The sequence below is a fragment of the Rana temporaria genome, chromosome 4 (assembly GCF_905171775.1).
Source record: "Rana temporaria chromosome 4, aRanTem1.1, whole genome shotgun sequence".
Taxonomy (NCBI): domain Eukaryota; kingdom Metazoa; phylum Chordata; class Amphibia; order Anura; family Ranidae; genus Rana; species Rana temporaria.
Window position 1 is genome coordinate 404,438,842 of NC_053492.1, and position 22,081 is coordinate 404,460,922.

At 43.8% G+C, this 22,081-nt stretch overlaps 1 protein-coding gene across 2 annotated transcripts in view; it reads right to left on the bottom strand.

The window, feature by feature from the left end:
- Positions 1-21,869, bottom strand: part of SERTAD2 (SERTA domain containing 2) — a 121,890-nt gene extending 100,021 nt beyond the window's left edge. For both annotated transcript variants that reach the window (XM_040351241.1, XM_040351242.1), the window contains exon 1: positions 21,579-21,869. The gene's annotated coding sequence lies outside the window, so the exon portion shown is untranslated. The remainder of the gene's footprint in view (positions 1-21,578) is intronic.
- Positions 21,870-22,081: the final 212 nt, after the last annotated feature.

Consider the following 22,081-nt stretch of genomic DNA (forward strand, 5'->3'; position numbering starts at 1 on the left):
GCGCTGGCCACCCTGGGCCTAGCGCTGGTCATGGCTGCAGGCGCTACTTGGCAATCATTTTGTTAAAGCGGGAGTTCACCCAATTATATATTTTTTTCTCTTTTCCCCTTAGATGGATGCTCGTTTTGTCTAGGGGAATCGGCTAGTTGTTTTAAAATATGATCCGTACTTACCGTTTTCGAGATGCATCTTCTCCGTCGCTTCCGGGTATGGGCGTTCCTTCTTGATTGACAGTCTTCCGAGAGGCTTCCGACGGTCGCATCCATCGCGTCACTAGTAGCCGAAAGAAGCCGAACGTCGGTGCGGCTCTATACTGCGCCTGCGCACCGACGTTCGGCTTCTTTCGGAAAATCGTGACGCGATGGATGCGACCGTCGGAAGCCTCTCAATCAAGAAGGAACGCCCGCTCCCGAAGACCCATACCCGGAAGCGGCGGAGAAGATGCATCTCGTAAACGGTAAGTACTGCTCATATTTTAAAACAACTAGCCGATTCCCCTAGACAAAACGAGCATTCATCTAGGGGGAAATAGTGTCATGTGTGGGTGAACCTCCGCTTTAAAAGGGACAGTCCATCCAAAAGTGATATTTAGGCTGGTAATATTTATGGGATATTTATGTGGAGCCAGGATTAAGCAAGTCTACACATACATCTTGAATATTTCAACAGTGAGCTCTCCCTAGTATAAAAGAAGACTATTACCGGTACTTCTGCGAGGGAGACTGCTGGTGTATTCTCCTGTATATGATATAATAACATAGGCGTGCGCACAGGGTGTGCCCAGGCACACCCTAATCATTCTGTGCAGCCATAGGCGTGTGCACAGGGTGTGCCGGATGTGCCCAGGCACACCCTAATCATTCTGTGCAGCAGAGATTCCCCCTACCACTCTGGCTCCCCACTCCTTCCCTCCTGCAGCACCTCCGGCTTCTCTCCTCTCCTGCCGGCTGTTGCTGCGGAGATGTTTTAGGATGAGTGAGGGAAGGGCCGGTAAATATGTATTTATCAGCCCCTTCCCTTTCTGAATGAACATGGTGAGTGATCGGAAGTGTGTGTTTAAGCTTTGGGGTGCACAACCTAATGCAATAGGCTGCGCACACCTATGTATAATAATAATACTACAAATCACAGCCATTTAGAAGGGTAGATGCCATTCCCCGAGTTAGCTGAAATAGAAAATTTTCATGCCAATGGAATATCCTATACCAGTGATTGCAAACTTTGGCATACCAGATGTTTTGGAGCTACATTTCCCATGATGCTCTTGCACTCTACATTACCCATGAATCTCGACTAAACTGCAGAGTGCATGAGCATCATGTTAAATTTAGTTCCAAAACATCTGGGGGGGAGGGCCGGGACAAGGGTGAGCAGGAGGGGAGGCTGCCCTGGGCACTGTGGTATCATGTGAGGTGGGGGGGGGGGGCACCACAAGGAGATTATTTATTATATTATTATTATTATTATTATTATTATATTATAATTTATGATTTTGTGTTTCAAACTTTATCATACCCGGGATGTCTACTAGACTCTTGTTTGGACAGATTTAAGTGAGTTATTCCGAATTACAGGCCTACAATTTAAAACGCCAAATTTCCATGTACCGCTTTCAGCACCTAAAATCGTAAATAATCATACCGCCAGGGAGGTTAAGGCCTTGTTCACACAATTTTTGACCACTATTTTTTGTATACAAAACCATTTATCATGCCTTTTGACATAAGATGCCATTGATTTCAAAGAACTAGAAACATGTGCATCAATACCCAGAAACGGCTACATGTATTTAATCTCTGCAGGTTGCTTTATGCATGTGAACTATGCCCAGAGAAGGCTCAGGTGACATAATATTCTTTAAAAAAAAAAGCTGTGACGTCACTCCATTTATGAAATCTTGGCAATGCCACACAGACTAAACATTCCTCTGCCAAGACACATGCCAGCGATGACATGAAAATCAGCAGATATTCCACTTAACCCAAAGTACAGCATAACTGTGCTATTTCTCACCAGTCCTGTTTTACTACAGCTTCCCCCGGGACGCAGCTCATACGACGTGTATTCGTTTCTCCAGCAAGGTAAGAATAAGAACAACGCCGTTCACTGTGGTCCTACATATTCACCTTTAACTAAAGAGCACTTTACTATTCCAGCAGAAGTACTGCTAAGTAGATAGGTAGATTCACGTACAGAGGACTAACTTTAGGTTGGCCTAGCCTAGTCTTTTTAGGCTACACCGCCGTAAATTATTTAGGCTAGTAGTGATTCTTAAACCGCTTACCTGCTAATTTTCGGCGGCGTAGCCTAAAACGAGCGGGCGTAAGGGCGCCTAATTCAAATGACTGGGAGGAGGGCGTGTAGTATGGAAATGAGGCTTGACCTCGCGTTTTTTTATGTTATTTTACACTGCGCATGCGCCGGGCGACTACGTTTCCCAGTGCGCATTGCGGCTAAGTAGGCCGTACGGGCCTATTGATTTCGACGCAGACGTAAACGACGTAACTCCCGATTCGCGGACGACTTACGCAAACGACGTTAACATTTCGAAATTTGCGGCGGGAACGGCGGCCATACTTAACATTGGCTAGGCCACTAGAGCATAGCTCTAACTTTAGGCGGCCTATCCCTTACGGAAACAACGTAATTCGACGGCGTAGGCCTGGCGTACGTTTGCGTTAGGTCGTGAATCGGCGTATCCCCTCATTTACATAATCTACGCCGGCCGCAATGGAAGCGCCATCTAGCGGCCAAAAGAAACATTGCAATCTAAGATAGAACGGCGCAAGCCAGCCTATCTTAGATATGTTTAAGTGTATCTCTGTTAGAGAATACACTTAAACATAGGTCGGCTTAGATTCAGAGTTAGGTCGGCTTATCTGTAGATAAGCCGGCCTAACTCTTTGTGAATCTACCTAAGAATGTATATGTTCTATCTGAGAATGTAACTGCAAAAATTTTCCGTAACCGTAATTAAAATAAACCATTTTAGGGACTTCTGGATCTCTATACTGTATAGTAACACAGAAACTGTATGTAAAACACAAATAACAGGTAATCCAATTTCTGGAGGTTCTAGAGCAGTGGTCCTCAACTCCTGTCCTCAGGACCCACCAACAGGCCAGGTTTGCAAGATAACTGAATTAAATCACAGATGATACAATTTTCTGCTCAGTGATTGCAGTTTTCTAGTCTGCATCTCCCCAAGGTAATACTTCAAATCCAGCCTGTAAAGCAGGCCATACGCAGTCGCATTTCGAACAAATTTTCTTTTCAAAATCAGAAAGTTCGTTTTTTTTTGTGATCCGATGATGCCACCATTAATTTTCGAAATTAGGCCTACCAAACCTTCATGTCGTCGGGAATATTCGTTTCTTTCCAGGAATATTAGTTTCTCTCCAGGAATATTCTTTTCTCTCCGGGAATATTCTTTTCTTGCACATGCGCCTTTTTTTTTCTATTACATTTCTCGCACGATTCTCCCATCATTGATCAGAAAATCGTTAGTTTTTCAAAACATTTCCAACATGTCGGATTCCTCAAATTTGTTTGTCGCACGAAAAGCGACTGTTGCTGCAGCCCACTAATGGTGCAAAATTCGTACGGAAATTCTTTGATACGATTTTCGAAAGAAAATTATTTCGAAATACGAACCGTGTATGGCTGCTTTTAGTGGGTCCCGAGGACAGGAGTGGAGAACCACTGTTCTAGATAATGAAATAAAACATTAAATTCTAAGATACCGCTGTATGCAATGATGATTTCTGAAGATACATAAGATAACATGGCTTTGTACAAAGCCTTCGAGCCGGTTCACACAGGGGCGGCACGACTTCGGGGGCGACTCGGCCAGGCGACATGAAGACGACATCTAAGGCGACTTGCAAAATGACTTCTGTATACAAGTCAATGCAGGTCGCCCCGAGTCGCCCCCGAAGTCGTACAAGAACCTTTTTCTAAGTCGGAGCGACTTGCGTCGCTCCTATTAGAACGGTTCTATTCACTAGAATGGGACGCGACTTGTCAGGCGGCTGCGTCGCCTGACGAGTCGCCCCAGTGTGAAGCGGGTCTTACCGGAGCTTTTCTGTACATTAGTGTCAATAAAAAACAGACATCAGACTCCTAGTGCCAAATGAGAAGGCTGAGCAAGCAAAGGGCCACATTACTACCGACCTTCGCATTGCATAAGCAGGAAAAAAAAAAAACACTTTATGGATTAATGTTTCTAAACCCAAGAATAAAAATATAATGTAGTGTATTGTATATATTACTATTCCTTAAACAAGGTGGCAGCATTTGTTTTGTTTTTTCATGCCCCCCTTCATTTTAACCTGGCGATCCTGCCAATAACATGCTTCTTTTCCTAGCCCTAGGGAGGAAACGTTCACTTATTGCACTTCATCTATTGAGGTCCCAGAAGCATGGTCATCCTAGACTCCTTTCCTAATTTGTGAAAGCAATTGCTACACAGGGAGGTGCCAAATGTGGTCAAAGTGTTAGCTCATCCTTACAGAAAAAATGCAAAGGTGAACTAACCAGTCCCTGCTGTACCTACCTCTGGGGTTGCTGAGCTGTCAGCACCCCCCACAGCCACTCCAGAGGTCTGAGGATTTGGAATTCCAGCTCTTTTCTCTCTTCTCCGTCAGCGCTTCAGGACAGACCAGATGGATTCTGATAGGTCAGTACCAGCACACGGGTGGGAGGGTGTCCAGTGTTAGTTCACCTTTACATTTGTACCATAAACTATGGGCTGTGTGATGGATAGGTACCAAAAAAGCTATTGCAGATTTCTTCAAAAATACAAACATTCCAGTAGTCTCAAAACTGCGGCCCGGGGACGGTTTTCGGCCCTTTGGTAGCCTTTATTGTGCCCTTGGGGCACTATACCCCACACTGATACGCAGTGGCGGCCACTCATGCAGGGCGCAGGGGCGCTGCCCCGCTAATCCATGCGTCCGACCCCTAATCTACATGCAGGGCACCGGGCGCATGGATTCCAATGTTTTTATTTTCGAAGCACGTAGAGCCAGAGGCTTCAAAAAGGGTGAACTTGGGGTGCTAGTTGTGTGACATTAGTGAATAATATTCGGCAATGTCTTTCTGTTTCTTCTCCCGGCCAATCAGGAAGCGAGTCCTGAGACCCGATTGGCCTCGGAGTGGAGGGGGGATTTGGTTGTTTGGTTGGGTGGCTGGCTGGCTGGCTGGCTGGGGAGGCCATGCGCTGCCCCCTCAAGAAAACTGAGCACCAGCTGCCACTGCTTATATGAGATATTATTCTGCCAACTGACATCAACAATGAGAGACCTTTTCTCCCACTGATGCCCCGTACACACCATTACTTTATGTGATGAAAAAAAACGACATTTTCTGTGAAGTAAAAAATGACGTTTTTGAAACTTCAACTTTCAAAGACGAAGTTGCCTACACACCATCGTTTTTCTCACAATGTTCTAGCAAAGCGAGGTTACGTTCACCACGTTTTTCCATTGAAGCTCGCTTCATAACTAGCTTCTGGGCATGCGCGGGTGTAAAAACAACGTTTTTTGCTACACACGGTCAATTTCTGTGAAGTAAAAAACGACGTTTTGAAAAACGACACATAAAATTAAAGCATGCTTCAATTTTTTTTGGTCGTTTTTTAGAAGACATAAAACAACGTTTTCCCCCACACACGGTCAATTAAAGTGACGTTTTTAAAAACGTCATTTTTTTTCATCACATAAAGTGATGGTGTGTACGGGGCATAGTCCTCCACCCAATACCAAATGATGCCAGGAAAATTTCCACTCCCACTGGCCACCATCCGGCCGCAAATTCTGAAGGACAATAAACTGGCCCTTTGTTTATAAAGTTTAGAGGCTCTTGCATTACACCTATATACCCCTGACCAAATTTAAAAAAATTACAACATTGTCACAAATGTCCCCCAGTCTGAACTAATAGCGAAATAGTAAAATAGGGCCAAGTTATATCATGTTCACTGAAGTCAGCCTTAAAAAAATGTACCATCACCAATATCGATACACAGTATAAAGATATAGATATACTGTATAGGTCTGTATGAGGAGATATGGATCTTGGATATGCGTCTATTCCTGACAGGGACTCCATGATTCCGTTATATATTAGGCTGTTGAGAATCAGTTTTTCACTTTGCATTATATGGCCACTTTGGCCAGGTATAGTACACATGTTTCTGCCATAAATAACTGCTATTAAACCCTGTAAAGTTCACAAAGTTACCAGGAACACAATAATAATGGTAGCAATATTGTCTAATTTAAAATGAGTGCAAAGTATCTCTATAGTCGCCACAGTGTATCAGTCGATGCTGCACACAGCACTGAATCTCACAGGAACGTGCCTGAAATGTAAGGTCTAAAAATGTAAGGCCACAGGACTGTCCTTATTTTTAGTTGTTATTCACCTATTCCGATACATTTTGTTTGTCCCGTATAGAACATCTTGCATGGACAATAAAGGTGGTAAATCTTCCAAAAGCTTCCAAATGAGCAATTTATAAAAGGCATCTTTCCCAAACTTTTGTGATCTGTCAGAAATATTAAGGTATTTTGTTCTCTTAACATAGGGGTAAATATGGCAGAACCCACAAGGGCACATACCTATGGTTCTAGGGATATCGCCAAGTATTTGGTACTGGTCTAACAAATTCTGAATGAACTAGAACAGGGGTCTCCAAACTTTCTAAACAAGGCCCAGTGTACTGTCTTACAGACTTTAGGGGACCATACTGTGGCTAGTGGGAGTAGAAATGACTCCCGCATCAGTAGGAGTGGACAGTGTCTTATGCCGCGTACACGCGATCGGCCAAATCTCATCGGAATTCCGATAGAATTCCATCGGAGAAAAATAGAACATGTTCTATATCTAAACTCCGATGGAATTCATCGGAATTTCCGATGAAAAAACTCAGATGGGGCTACACACAATCGGAATATCAGATGAAAAAAGTCCGTCAGACTATTCCATCGGAAATTCGGATAGTGTGTACAAGGCATAAGTCTTGGTGGTCAGGTGGAGTAAAAAGATCACAAAGAGCCTGTGTTCAGTAGCAAGAGGAACAGTGCCCTATCACTTGGTATTAGTGGGAGGAACAGTGCCCTGTTGGTGGTGTTATTGGGAGGAATATTGTCCAATTGTTTATATGAGTGGGAGGAATTATGGGCCAGATCCTCAAAAGGTATACGCCAGCGTAACTGCTGTTATGCCGTCGTATCCCTGTTTCTATCTATGGAACTGATCCACAGAATCAGTTTTCCATAGTTAGGCAGAAGATCCGGCATGTGTAAGGGACTTACACTGCCGGATCTTAGGATGCAGTACCGCATCCGCCGCTGGGGGCATTTTGTGTCGAAATGCCGCCTCAGGTATGCAAATTAGCACTTACGGAGATCCACGAAGCTACGGCCGGCGCGGGAGCGCGCCTAATTTAAATGGGAATCGCCCCCATGAAAAGAGGAACGCCTTGCGCCGGCGGAATTTAAGTTACACAGCCAAAAATTTCTAGGTAAGTGCTTTGTGGATCGGGCACTTAGATAGAAATTTTAAGGCAGTGTAACTTAAATGGGAAAATTTACGTTACGCCGGATCTTTATGAATTACCCCCTCAGTCCCATTGTTGGTGTCAGTGGAAGGAATACGGTTTCATTGCTAGTGTCAGTGGAAGGAATAATGCCTGGCCATTGGTGCCAGTGGAAGGAGTGGAGTCTCTTCATTGGTATTAGTAAGAAAAATAATGTACCATATCTGTGGAAGAGAACAGGGCTGGATAAAGGTAAGCAAAGGGCCGCACCGGCCCACAGACCAACATTTGGAGACCACAGTACTTGCTGATCACTCATGTTTTTTGCCCTCCCAGGAATCAGCTGTGGATGAGGCACACAATATTTGTGATCTTAGGGTATAATTTCAATACATGCCAGTGTTTGCCAGCTTCTCAACTTTAATGTGACATGTCATTTTCGGGAGCCACCCCCCCCCCCTTCTCAACTTTACCCACTTGACCACCAGGCACGTAAACCCACTTAATAACCAGACCAATTTTCAGCTTTCGGTGATCTCACAATTTGAATGACAATTACTTAGTCATACAACATTGTACCCAAATGAAATTTTCGTCCTTTTTTTTCACACAAATAGAGCTTTCTTTTGGTGGTATTTATTCACCGTTGGGGTTTTTTTTTTGCGCTATAAGAGAAAAAATACAGAAAATTCTGTAAAAAAAATGATTTTTTCTTTGTTTCTGTTATGAAATTTTGCAAATTTACTATTTTTTCTTCATTCTTTTGTATAATGTGAAAGATGAAGTTACGCCGAGTAAATTGATACCCAACATGTCACCCTTCAAAATTGCACACGCTCGTGGAATGGCGCCAAACTTCGCTACTTAAAAATCCCCATAGGTGACGTTGCAGGGTATTGTGGGGTATTTCAGATTAGTGTGGGGTATTGCAGAGTAGTGTGGGGTATTGCAGAGTAGTGTGGGGTATTGCAGAGTAGTGTGGGGTATTGCACAGTTTGGTTATGTTATTATTATTATTATTATGTTATGTTGTTATTGTTATGGGGCAGGGATGGCTGAGCAGGGATGGCTGGCTGGATCTGTGACTGCATTTGTCACAGATCCAGCCCACAGCACTCGTGCTGCATCCGCTCTCTCCCCTCTCCTCTCACACTGTACCGTTCGGTACAGAGAGGGGAGGGAGGAACCGGCGTCATCACATGACGCCGGTTTGTTTACAAGTGATCGCTCCGTCATTGGACTATCAGCGGCGATTTACCGTGATGCGCCGGGTCCGGAGGTCGCGGACATTCCCGTGTGCGCGCCTCAGGGGAGGACGCGCGATGCGCGATTCTGGGAGGACGTCCATGGACGTACTCCCACAGTTAAGGAACCGCCTTGTAGACGTCTTTCGTCTATCGGGCCGTGACTAAGTGGTTAAGGAGGGAGGTCAGGATCAGGGCTGCCTACGGATGCATCAATAAGATTATGCCCTCTTTCTAAGTCACTGATACATATGTTCAGCCTCAATTTCAGTTTTGAGATCCACATTTCAGGAATGAATTTCAAAGGATCCTCAAAAATGTCCCTGTTGGAATCCCATTTAATGAAGTCCTTGGATGGTGGCTTGAGGAATGTAACAATATGTTGGCCGTAGTCTCCTTCCTATGGTTTCTTGTACACAATCTATCCCCAACAATAGGGATCTTTAGGTCCAAACGTGTAATTTTCTTACAGTCAGGTATATATAATAATTTGATATTTATTTTATTCTTATTCAAATCCTGGATCAATTCATTAGGAAGTTGTTTCATAGCCTTCCAAAAGTTTAATTTCTTGTACAACTGGCCTGCCCAGCAGCTTAGTACTATTCTTGTGACTTTTCAGAGAGAATAGTATGTGAGAAAGGTATACTGGTCCACCCGCAAATATAGTAGATAGTAGTAGTAGATAAAAGATAAGGCCTGTTTCTCTTGTCGATTGCAATTTAAAATTCAAAGTACCAAGCCCCAGTGTGCATGGAGCCTAAAACACTGTTGCAGGTTAGGTTTTCAAGACTGGGTAATGGGGTTGTAAAATCAGAAGTTAATTTTTTATCTTAAAGGGGTTGTAAAGGTTATTTTTTTCTTTTCTAAATAGGTTCCTTTAACCACTTCAGCCCCGGACCATTTGGGTGGTCAAAGACCTGGCCACTTTTTGCGATTTGGCTCTGCGTCGCTTTAACTGACAATTGCGCGGTCGTGCGACGTGGCTCCCAAACAAAATTGATGTCCTTTTTTTCCCACAAATAGAGCTTTCTTTTGGTGGTATTTGATCACCTCTGCGGTTTTTATTTTTTGCGCTATTAACAAAAATAGAGCGACAATTTTGAAAAAAATTCAATATTTTTTACTTTTTGCTATAATAAATATCCCCCAAAAAATATTTAAAAAAAAACATTTGTTTTCCTCAGTTTAGCCCGAAACGAATTCTTCTACATATTTTTGGTAAAAAAAAAAAAAAAAAAAAAAAAAAAAATCGCAATAAACTTTTATTGATTGGTTTGCGCAAAAGTTATAGCCTTTACAAAAAATTACTAGTAATGGCGGCGATCAGTGATTTTTTTTGTGACTGCGACATTATGACGGCCACTTTTGACACATTTTTGGGACCATTGTCATTTTCTCACACACTGATCAGTGCTATAAAAATGCACTGGTTACTGTAAAAATGACACTGACAGAGAAGGGGTTAACCACTAGGTGGCGCTGTAGGGGTTAAGTGTTCCCTGCAGTGTTTTTCTAACTGTAGTGGGGATGGGCTCTGTGTCACATGACATTGATCTCCGCTCTGAGTACACGGAGCTGAGATCAGTGTCATTCTCACTAGGCAGAGCAAGGAGATGGTTGTTTACACAAGCATCTCCCCGCTCATCACCTCCGGGAGACGATCGCAGGGATCCCTGCGGCGATCGAGTCCGCAGGACTCGCGGTCCAACTCACGGGGAAGGTGGCAGGGTCACGAGCGCACACAGCAGGCATTTAAAGGGCCGCGTACAGGTACATGATAATGCCTGTCCGTGCCATTCTGCCGACGTATATGTGGCATGGGCGGGCTTTAAGCGGTTAAGCTAGTGCATTGTTGGTTCACTTTTTCCTTTGATTTCCCTTCTAAATGTTTTTTTCTTTGTCTGAATTTCTCACTTCCTTTTCTCCTCAGTAAGCTTGCCCCTATCATCCAAACTGTTCTGGCTGGGGGTTAGTCAGCCAGAACAGCTTACTGAGGAGGAACAGGAAGTGAGAAATTCAGACAAACAAAACAAAGAAAAAAAAACATTTAGAAGGGAAATCGAATAAAAAGGTAAGTGAACCAACAATGCACTAGCTTAAAGGAAACTATTAAGAAAATAAAAAACGAACCTTTACAACCCCTTTAATGCATTCTATGCATTGAGATGAAAAGCCTTCTGTGTGTAGCAGCCCCGCCTTGCACTTACAGGAGGTCCCTCCCTATCCAGCGAGTCCAAGATTCTCCCTCCTGATTGGCTGAGACACAGCAGCAGCACCATTGGCTCCCGCTGCTGTCAGTCAAAGTCAGCTAGCCAATCAGGGAAGAGAGAGAGCACGGGCTGGGTCAGGGCTCATGTCTGAATGGACAAAGGGAGCTGTGACTCAGCTCGGGTGCCCCCATAGCAAGCTGCTTGCTGTGGGGGGGGGGGGGCACTGAACAGGATGGAAGGGCCAAGAGCACAGAAGAGGAGCCCGAGAAGAGGAGGATCTGGGCTTCTCTGTGCAAAACCACTGCAACAGAGCAGGTAAGTGTAACATGCTTACTATTTTTATAGGAAAGCAAACAAGCCTTTGCAATCACTTAAAAAAATGCTTATGCTTCCAACTACGCTGCAATACGTATAATACATATAAAATATACATATCATATCAATAGTACACTCACAGAGAAGGGGAACTATACTACAGATCAATGGTGCAGGAGTTACTCCATTCTTTGGAGAATTAGAAGATCCAGGGATGCTGGAGCTGTACAAGGAATTGGGGGTTATTTACTAAAGCTGGAGAGTGCATAATCACAGAAGCCAATCAGCTTCCAGGTTTTATTGTCAAAGCTTAATTGAACAAGCTGACGCTAGAAACTGATTGGCTACCATACACAGCTACACCATATTCTGAATGCATCAGTTTTAGTAAATCCCCACAATTGTCTTTTTACACCAGTATATATAATATAAGTATCGCTTGTAACAGTTTTGACTTTGCATGTTCTCCAGTGAAGTGATTCAAAAAATATAAATGTTTCATTTTATACGGAGCTGTTTTTGAAGTGCTGTCCAACTTTTTCCACAGGACACAAACATGGAATAGCTGAATATTCATTTGCATGATGGAAAAATCTTCCTAACAAGATTCAGCAAGCCAGTCTTCTTAAATGTTACAAAAAGATAAAACATGCAACCATACAGTAAAGATTGCTGGTTTATGGCTAAGGTTGCCAATTTGCCAACATTTTGCCGATATGGCTGGTAAACAAATGGACGCCATGCCAATGTATAAAAAGGACAAACTTCAAAACATGTGAAGGCCTTTTTTCCCCAAAGGAGATGAAAACAATAGTTTAGAACAGGGGTAGGCAACCTCGGCCCTCCAGCTGTTTTTGAAACTACATGTCCCATGAGACATTGGAAGTAGGGTGACCACGTGTCCCGGATTGCTCGGGACAGTCCCACATTTTGCATGTCTGTCCCGGGCACATTCATTCCAGGACATTACAGTGTCCCGGAATGAAACTGACACAGCCACCACCCCGGCCAATTTGATGCCCCCAAAAAGGCCGCTACATCATGGGCGTCCGCTCCATAGGGCAAGGGGGGGGGGCAAATGACCCCCCCCCTGGAAAATCAAGAAGGTGTTGAAGAGTCTCGCGGCCATGGGCTGTCTGAGCAGTAGTCCCTGGACGGATGTCCCACAGGCACAGCAAACAGAGTGAAGCCGCCTCCCCCTCCAATGTTTATGTGTACACAGGGGGAGGGAACCTGCTGCCTGTGCCGCGCTGATCTGAAGTACTGAATGGGATGGGGGAGGGGGGTCCGTCTGTGCTGAAGGGGGGGGGGGGTTGTTCTGAATGGGGGGTCCATCTGTGCTGAAGGGGGGCCTGTGCTTAAAGGGGGTCCATCTGTGCTGAAGGGGGGGTCTGTGCTGAATGGAGGGGTCTGTGCGGAATGGAGGGTCCATCTGTACTGAATGGTGGGGTCTGTGCAGAATGGGGGGGGGGTCTGTACATTTTCTAGGCATTGCCAGCTGGCTGCGTTATTGGTAAAGCGCCGCTAAAAAGCGGCATTTTACCATTGTTTTAGCTACACTTTTAACCCCGCATACACAGCTCTGTGTACAATATTGGCATCTGTGGAAATGAATGAATCCCCATGTATGCATGGTTCTGTTGTTGCACTGATCTGGCCAATCAAAAAGGCCAAAGATCAGAACTCAAAATTAGAATGGCTACAGTAAACGTGACAGTGACAAGCAAGGAACTGCGTTGCTGAAGTGAAGGGGAGTATAGCTGACGCTGGTGAATGGGGCCATTAGCGTTTACATGTGGGAGACCAAACAGGGGTTCCCAATGATTAGCTTGAAAGCAATGGGATGCTGACAGCTCCTGTAGCTAATCTCAGCTGCTCACATGGAATTGCTGAAGCTGCGATTACCTGCGAATGATCAGCACTTGATGCCGACTGTCTGTATCCATGGCTAATCATTCGCAGGTCGCTCCATTATTACATGTCAGTGACTGTGATTAGCTGTAGGAGCTGTTAGCCTCCCGATGCTTTCAGTGGTGCTTCAGCCTGCACCACAGCTAATAACAATTGTGAATGAGGTCTTAAACCGGAGCTATGCTCACCTCTACTTCAGCGATGCGGTCCCTCGTCAGATTCTGACACATTCGGTTAATCTTCTTTTGGGTTTACAAGTATGAATGGAGTCTAAGTGGATACTGCCATCCAAAACTGAACTGGGTGGACTGACACCTTATTGACACAATTCTATTCTTTTTGCCACATGTACGTCACAAGAGCCCAGTTCTACTCAAAAAACTCTAGGCCTGCTCAAATAGGTTCTTTTCGAAGTCAACCAGCCTATGAAGATTCAAATATTTATATATTCTTAATAAATGGTAAATGGGCTTTAGGCTGGGTTCACACCTAATACGGATGCAGCGCACAGCAGGGGCCCGGAGCGTCCCTGTTCTCCATTTCTGGGACGAATCAGGCCTGAATTTTTGCTTGAATTCGGACCTGAAATGGAGCCAAAGACGCACAGGACCTTTGTACAATGCGGCCGCCCCGAAGAGGTGTGTACCGGCTCCTGTGAGAGCCGGTCACAATCTCCTGCAATGCAAATTGGATGCGGGGAAACCCAGCCTAAAACAAGTCGACACTGACCTCTGAATGTGCAGGCACTGTGGAGCAATTAAAGCTGGGTTCCATCAGTTAAAGTCAGCAGCTACAAACACTGTAGCTGCTGACTTTTAATAAGGACACTTACCTGCCCTAGGCGCCCACGATGTCGGCCACCCGAGGCCGATTCCTCGATCCTGGCAGCTCCCGGCGTCGCCATCCTCACTAAGGGGAACAGGCAGTGGAGCCTTGCGGCTTCACTGCCCATTTCCTACTGTGCATGCGCGAGTCTCGTGGCCCTTTGTGAATGGGTGGCTGCTTTCTGGCATACACATAGTTCCCAAAAGGCAGCGTGCCCCATTCCCCAGAACACAACGCGAGGAGGACGAGGAAGAAGACCTGCCGTGGAGTAGGAAGAGGCAGATTAGGAAGATCCACATAGCAACCGCTATTTCTGGTAAATAAATAAAAAATTTCATTTTTTTTCTATTTTTCTGCAGGATTTTAGTGTATTTTTATTTTTTTACGGTGGACCTCCACTTTAACTCTCAAAGTTCACGCCAGAAGCACTTAAGTTGGGTAAGTAATTTTTTATGCAGTTCAGCTCACCTTCCCAGCATTGACTGTCTTTCAGCCTTGTAATCTCTAAAGTAAGAAAAAGAGCTCCGGCAGGGGGAGCAGGGTGGGCTGAGCTGCTGAGAGATCCAAATTGAATGACTTGCTTCTGAATATTGATTGCTCCACAGTGACTACAAATACATAGGTCATAGCTATCAAAAAAACCTGGTAATATATATATATATATATATATATATATATATATATATATACACACATATACACATACATACACACACACACATACATACATAGGTCATAGGTATGTCTTCCCGGGGGCCACAGACTCTGGCTCTGTGACTGGCCGGAACAGCGTGACGTCACTCCCACGCATGCATGCAGGAGCCGCCGGCCACGGCACATGCCCCTGAAGAAACAGCATGGGCAGCCGATCCTTCAGAGCACAGATATACAGTAAATATCTCTTAAATGGCACAAGTTTAGGAGATATTTACAGTACCTATAGGTAAACCTTATTCTAGGCTTACCCCTATAGGTACAACTTACACAGGGAGTTTTACAACCTCTTTAAAGCGTATGTCAAGCTAAAATTAAATAAATAAAAAAAAAAAACACATATGCAGTACATCTCTGCAATGTATGCCCATATCAAAGTGTTAAAGATCCTGCGAGTAAAGTAAAATAGCTGTTGATTTGCCATAAATGCACTTTGCGTTTAAAGCTAAAATGCAAAGTCCATATATGTGGTTGCCCCCAACCCGTGTGGACAAAACACCACATTACAGAACTTAAAATAATAATAATAATAATAATACGTAAGAAAATGCATTAAAAATACTCACCTTAATCCTGGGTTCCCCCACTTCCTACTATTGACATCACTGGGCCTCAGGATCCTAATTCTTGCAAAAAGGATGCTGCAGAACAGGATTTTTGTGGACTGACTGGTGTCAGCCCTGCCCAGTGTATTTTCCTAAACTACTCAACCACTCCTACTCTCAGATCTCCATCACAAAGAGGCTAATCGTTCTTTAGTCCAAGATAAAAACTAGAAGGTCTCTTTATAACAACACAGGAAGTGTGGAGAGGACAGCTCTAAATTTCAGACAAAATCAACAGCTTTTTTTTTAGCACTTATCAAACAGTTATAACAAAATGCTTCCAATGGTATATTTTACAGATCAAAAGGAAGTAAATAAGATAAGCTTATTGTTAGGGTTTACGCACGCTTTAAAAACATGTAAATAGTTAAATGTCTACAGCCTGGCAACAGCCAACGTGACATGTGCGCTCATTACACTGGTGGTGCAAACAAATGATGTGTTTTCTAACACAAAAGTACTGCAAAGCTGTTTGCTTTGATGCTGTCATTCTCTAACTGAATCACCGTAGGTTATTTAAAGAAAGAAGAAGCGATTCAGGATGAGTCAGTACTCAAATCACCTAGTTCTCTGCGTAAATTTGAGCTTTAGCTATTGAGCTCTGCAGACTTTAAAAAGGAGCTGAGAGCGCCATCTGCTGGCTGCAATTGTAAACATGAAACATTCATATGCAATATTACATATTTACCTGAAAACTGTATATTTTAACATGTTTACCTACACTAACGCACAAACCATACATAGACTTACTGGCACTGGGACTCCAATGTAATGATCCCAGCTTTTAACTTCAAAGTCTGCAGCACTTATAAGAGTAAAAGGGTCCCAGTCTTCCTGCTGAACTTTTAATTTGTTTAAAAAGAGAAAAATCGACAGGACTAGAAATATTCCTGTTGTAACAGAAGACGTAAAAGACTCCAAGGAGAGTAGAAACCCTGCAGTCATGTTGGGAAGGGGGCTTGGTGCTGGAATATCCAAGCGGTAGGAAGCCAGATTCTGACACCCAACACCAACTATAAATGAAACATCACTTATGAGTGGAGCAACTCTTTAAATAACACCTCCTGAAAAAATTTATACAAAATGTAACAGATTTTTATTTAAAACGTTCTATATGTGGATGTGGCGTCTCATTGAAATAAATAACTAAAATTGTGCATGCTAATATAAATAAGACAATTTTTTTACATGTTGAAATTGATGGTACTTGCCCACCCACGGCTGCATGCATGCAGTAACACACGTTTGTAGCATGTGCTACTGCATGCATGTTCACATGTGTGTTGATCTGCATTGCTGTGTGTAATAATGTACATTTTTTCTCCTACATTATGCAAGACTGGAAATTTACACGATACAGTTGCAACTAAAAGGTGTCAAAAATGTGCACATTTTTTGATGGGCCGAATTAATGCCTGTTACTGCATGAAAAAAAATGTTGCATGCAGGAATTTTGTCAAATACGCATCAATATGAACAGGCTCTCCTTTAGATACCTTAAAACAAAAAAAAACTCTCCTTTAAACCTGGTTCACACCTAGGATTTTTTTAGTACGTTTTCAGTTGTGTAGAAACACACTACAGTCCATTTAACATGGTTTCCTATGGATGTAGTTCACATCTGTGTATTTTACGCAAAGGGCCAGGGACGTTTTTTCTGGTTTCCATAGACTTCAATGGATCAAAAATGTGTACTGTATTGAAAAATCAAAATGTACCTGGAATATGCATCTGCAACCTGCATAGGTGTGAATCATGCCTTAAACAGACTTTCCATGCAAATCGCACTTTCCTGCAGTAAATGCATGCACTTTGCCGTACATAGGCAAGTGTGAACAGGCCTTAAAGTGATTGTAAAGGCTTGTTTTAAAAAATAAATAAAATAACAAACATGGTATACTTACCTCCTCTGTGCAGTTGGTTTTGCACAGAGCAGCCCAGAGCCTCTTCTTTTCGGGTCACGCTTTGCTGCTCCTAGCCCCTCCCTCCCGAGTGCCCCTCAGCCAGCAGCTTGCTACAGGGGGCACCCAAGCCAAGTCAGAGCTCCCTGTATGGCCCCGCCCCCTCTCTCCCCTGATTGGCTAACTGAATTTGACTGACAGCCATGGGAGCCAATGGCACCGCTGCTCTGTCTCAGCCAATCAGGAGGAGTGTACTGGATGGCTGAGGAGACCTCACTGGAGACAGAAGGAGCTCAGGTAGGTAATTGGGGGGTTCTGCTACACACAAAAGGTATTTTATCTTTATACATACAATGCAATAAGATAAAAAAAAACTTCTGCCTTTACAACTCCTTTGGACCTCTTTCACACTGAGGCGCTTTACAGGAGCTACAACGCAAAAAATTGCGCCTGCAAAGCGCCCTGAAAGAGCGGCTCCTTTCACTCCAGTGTGAAAACCCCAGGGCTTTCATACTGGAGCAGTGCGCTGGCAGGACGGTAAAAAAGTCCTGCCAGCCGCATCTCTGAGGCGCTGTAGGAGTGGTGCATACACCGCTCCTAAAAGCGCCCCTGCCCATTGAAATCAATGGGCAGCGCCGCTGAACTGCTGGCAAACACCGCTGCAGCGGCGCTTTGCGGGTGGTTTTAACCCTTTCTCGGCCACTAGCAGGGGTTAAAAGCGCCTTGCTAGTAGCCGAATAACGCCACAAAAACGACGGTAAAGCGCCGGTATTTTTAGCGGAGCTTTACCGTCGTTTTCGTGGCGCTATTGATTGATTTCAATGGGCAGGGGCGCTTTTGATGGCCCCCTCCGCCCCAGTGTGCAAGCAAAAATGCTGTTTTTTGTTTTGTTTTTTCTTTAACCCCAAATGGGTATTTCTTTACAAAGTGAATTTTCACCACATTCACGAATCTAAGGGAAAATTCTCTTGTGTTGTGAACAACTTTTAGTAAATCTTCATAGCACTGTGCCAACAAAGTTTTGATTTGAGATGGAGAAGAAACATAAAATTTTCCCTATAAAAAGCGCTGAGTGAAGTAAATACAAATGGTCACAAATGTTATATCATTATTACGAAAAACTGTGATTAAATGGAACAAGCCTGAGAAAAAAAAAAAAGCAAAGAGCGAAGCTGTCAATTCAAACATTCCCACCTGTCCCTGTCCTCTTACAGGGAGCCACAGGGGTGTTGGGCAGCCTGAAAAAAAAACAAAAAAAAACAACACACCAATATGGACCTACAGTGACTACATGAAAGAATTTGGGAAGACAAGAAGGTAAAAAGGAGCAGGCAGCACAGCTGAGCCGTGCCGTGGAAGCCTTGCCGCTTGCAATTGTCTAGAGAATCTTTACTGGAGACAAAGGTCCAGGAACACATTGTGGATTGCTGGCCATCTGTCTACAGCTGCAGATACCCGGGGCTCGTCCGCCACAGCCTTCCAACGCCAAACCAGAAACACAATCGCTGCAGGAGACGGACTTTTACTGGTATTTACAAACCTTGCAAAGGGGCATTTCCTCATCTGATAGCAAAGAGAAAAAAAGGAAAAGAAAAATACTAAAAAATAAAAATGCAATTATATATATATATATAAAAAATGTTTTATATATATATATATATATATATATATATATATATATATATATATATATATATATATATATATATATATATTTCAGCATCAGCCTGCGAAAGTGGATGGTTAAAGTGATATTAACCCCTGTGATCCTGCCTAGCTACAAAGTAGGATCTTAAAAAAAATAAAAAAAAAGACTGCATTAACTGTCAGAATGACTTGAACACATTGAAAGGCCAAATGACACCCCCCACTCCTCCACCTCCCAGCACAGGAACAAAAGTGGCCCCATCTGTCCCTCTCTGAACTCTCCCAAACACCCATCAACAAAGAAAGTTTTTTTTTTTTTTTTCTGTTTTAAATGTCCAAGTCCCAAACTGAAAGTAAGTTTGCCCAGTGGTAACACAGCATTCCTGTTACTACAGCAAACAGTAGCTGGATCCTATCAACTACAACCAGTCAGGGTCTGCAAAGTCCAGGAGGAGTGCTAAAAGTAATGTGGGACAGCACAGGGAAAGTAGGGGGGGGGGGGTTACATCAACCTGACCTAAACAGCATAAGTTGTGTCATCTGACATCTTCCTGTCTGTCAACCAAAGAAAAAGTGTAGCACCAACAGTGACTGTAGTGCACTCTATGGGGGTTATTTATGAAAGGCAAATCCACTTTGCACTACAGGTGCAAACTACAAGTGCAAAGTGCACTTGGAAGTGCAGTCGCTGTGGATCCGTAGGGGTCATGCAAGGAAAATAAAAAAACAGCATTTTAGCTTGCACATGATTGGATAATAAAATCAGCAGAGCTTCCCCTCATTTCAGATCTGCCCCTCAGATTTACAGCAACTGCACTTCCAAGTGCACTTTCAGTGCAATTTCGAGTGCACTAGTGCAAAGTGGATTTGCCTTTCGTAAATAACCCCCCATGTGATAAAAAAATAAACTAATGTAGCACCAACAGTGGCTGTAGCGCACTCTATGTGATAAAGAAAAAGAAGGTAGCACTATGATTAAGAAAAAAAATAAAATAAAAAGGAAGGTAGCACCAACAGTGACAATAACACACTCTGTGATCACTACTAAAAAAATGATGTAGCACCAACAGTGACAGTAACGCACCCTGTGATCATTACTATGAAAAAAAATTAAAATAATGTAGCAGTGACAGTGACAGTAGTGCACGCTAGGTGATCACCCACACTAGAAGATATCCCTACAGATCACACACTAGAAGAGAGATCATACACTAGAAGAGATCCCTACAGATCACACACTAGAAGAGAGATCATACACTAGAAGAGATCCCTACAGATCACACACTAGAAGAGAGATCATACACTAGAAGAGATCCCTACAGATCACACACTAGAAGAGAGATCATACACTAGAAGAGATCCCTACAGATCACACACTAAAAGAGAGATCGTATCAGATCACACACTAGAAGAGAGATCGTATCAGATCACACACTAGAAGAAAGATCGTATCAGATCACACACTAGAAGAGATCCCTACAGATCACACACTAGAAGAGAGATCATAACAGATCACACACCCACACTAGAAGATATCCCTACAGATCACACACTAGAAGAGAGATCATACACTAGAAGAGATCCCTACAGATCACACACTAGAAGAGAGATCATACACTAGAAGAGATCCCTACAGATCACACACTAGAAGAGAGATCATACACTAGAAGAGATCCCTACAGATCACACACTAGAAGAGAGATCATACACTAGAAGAGATCCCTACAGATCACACACTAAAAGAGAGATCGTATCAGATCACACACTAGAAGAGAGATCGTATCAGATCACACACTAGAAGAAAGATCGTATCAGATCACACACTAGAAGAGATCCCTACAGATCACACACTAGAAGAGAGATCATAACAGATCACACACACACACTAGAAGAGATCCCTACAGATCACACACTAGAAGAGAGATCATACACTAGAAGAGATCCCTACAGATCACACACTAGAAGAGAGATCGTAACAGATCACACACCAGAAGAGACCCCTACAGATCACACACACACTAGAAGAGATCCCCACAGATCACCCACACTAGAAGAGATCCCCACAGATCACCCACACTAGAAGAGATCCCCACAGATCACCCACACTAGAAGAGATCCCCACAGATCACCCACACTAGAAGAGATCCCCACAGACCACCCACACTAGAAGAGATCCCCACAGACCACCCACACTAGAAGAGATCCCCACAGATCACCCACACTAGAAGAGATCCCTACAGATCACCCACACTAGAAGAGATCCCTACAGATCACACACACTAGAAGAGAGATCATACACTAGAAGAGATCCCTACAGATCACACACTAGAAGAGATCCATACAGATCACACACTAGAAGAGATCCATACAGATCACCCACACTAGAAGAGATCCCCACAGATCACCCACACTAGAAGAGATCCCCACGGATCACCCACACTAGAAGAGATCGTTGTTTTGTAAACACAATCCAATACAGTAAACTATTTGCTAAACACAGAGAAATTGTTTGCTAAACACAACTGACAGTCTTTCTGACAGCAGGAGGGATGATTGGAGCTGTCACTTGGAAGTGATGGAACTTTGACATCATGATAGTAGAGTTGGGAAATAGAAAAAAGACACAATGTATGAATAAAAAGGAAAGAAGTTGCACTCACCACATGCAGTGTCACCTGGGGTCTAAAGCATCAGGATGGTGCCCCCTGTCCTGTCCCCTAGTCATGCAGCAGATCCATATGTCTGGTGCCTATGGCAGGCTGCAGGCTCGGTGCATTCTACAATGGAGGAGGGGAAGACAGCAGAGAAAGCCACTGGCTGCTAGGCTTGCCTGCGATCCCAGCACTTGCCATGAAACAATATGACGTGAAGTAAAGCTCTTGCAAGCTCCTTGCCCTGGAGCTCACGTCAAAATGCTCCTCCTCTGTCCCTGGCAGAACTCCCTCCTCTGGCTGTGTGTCTCTCCTCTCCTCTCCCTCCCTCCTTCTGTGCTTTCTACCCTTCCCCCTCCTCCTCCTCCTCCTCCTCCCAGCCTCTGATCTGCAGACTAGAGAGTACAGGCAGCAGCTATAGCACATGCCCCACTTGGAGGGGACTGGCCAATGGCAGGGAGGCCTCTCACATATCACTTACATGTGTCTTTGTCCCAAGAGATGAAGAAATG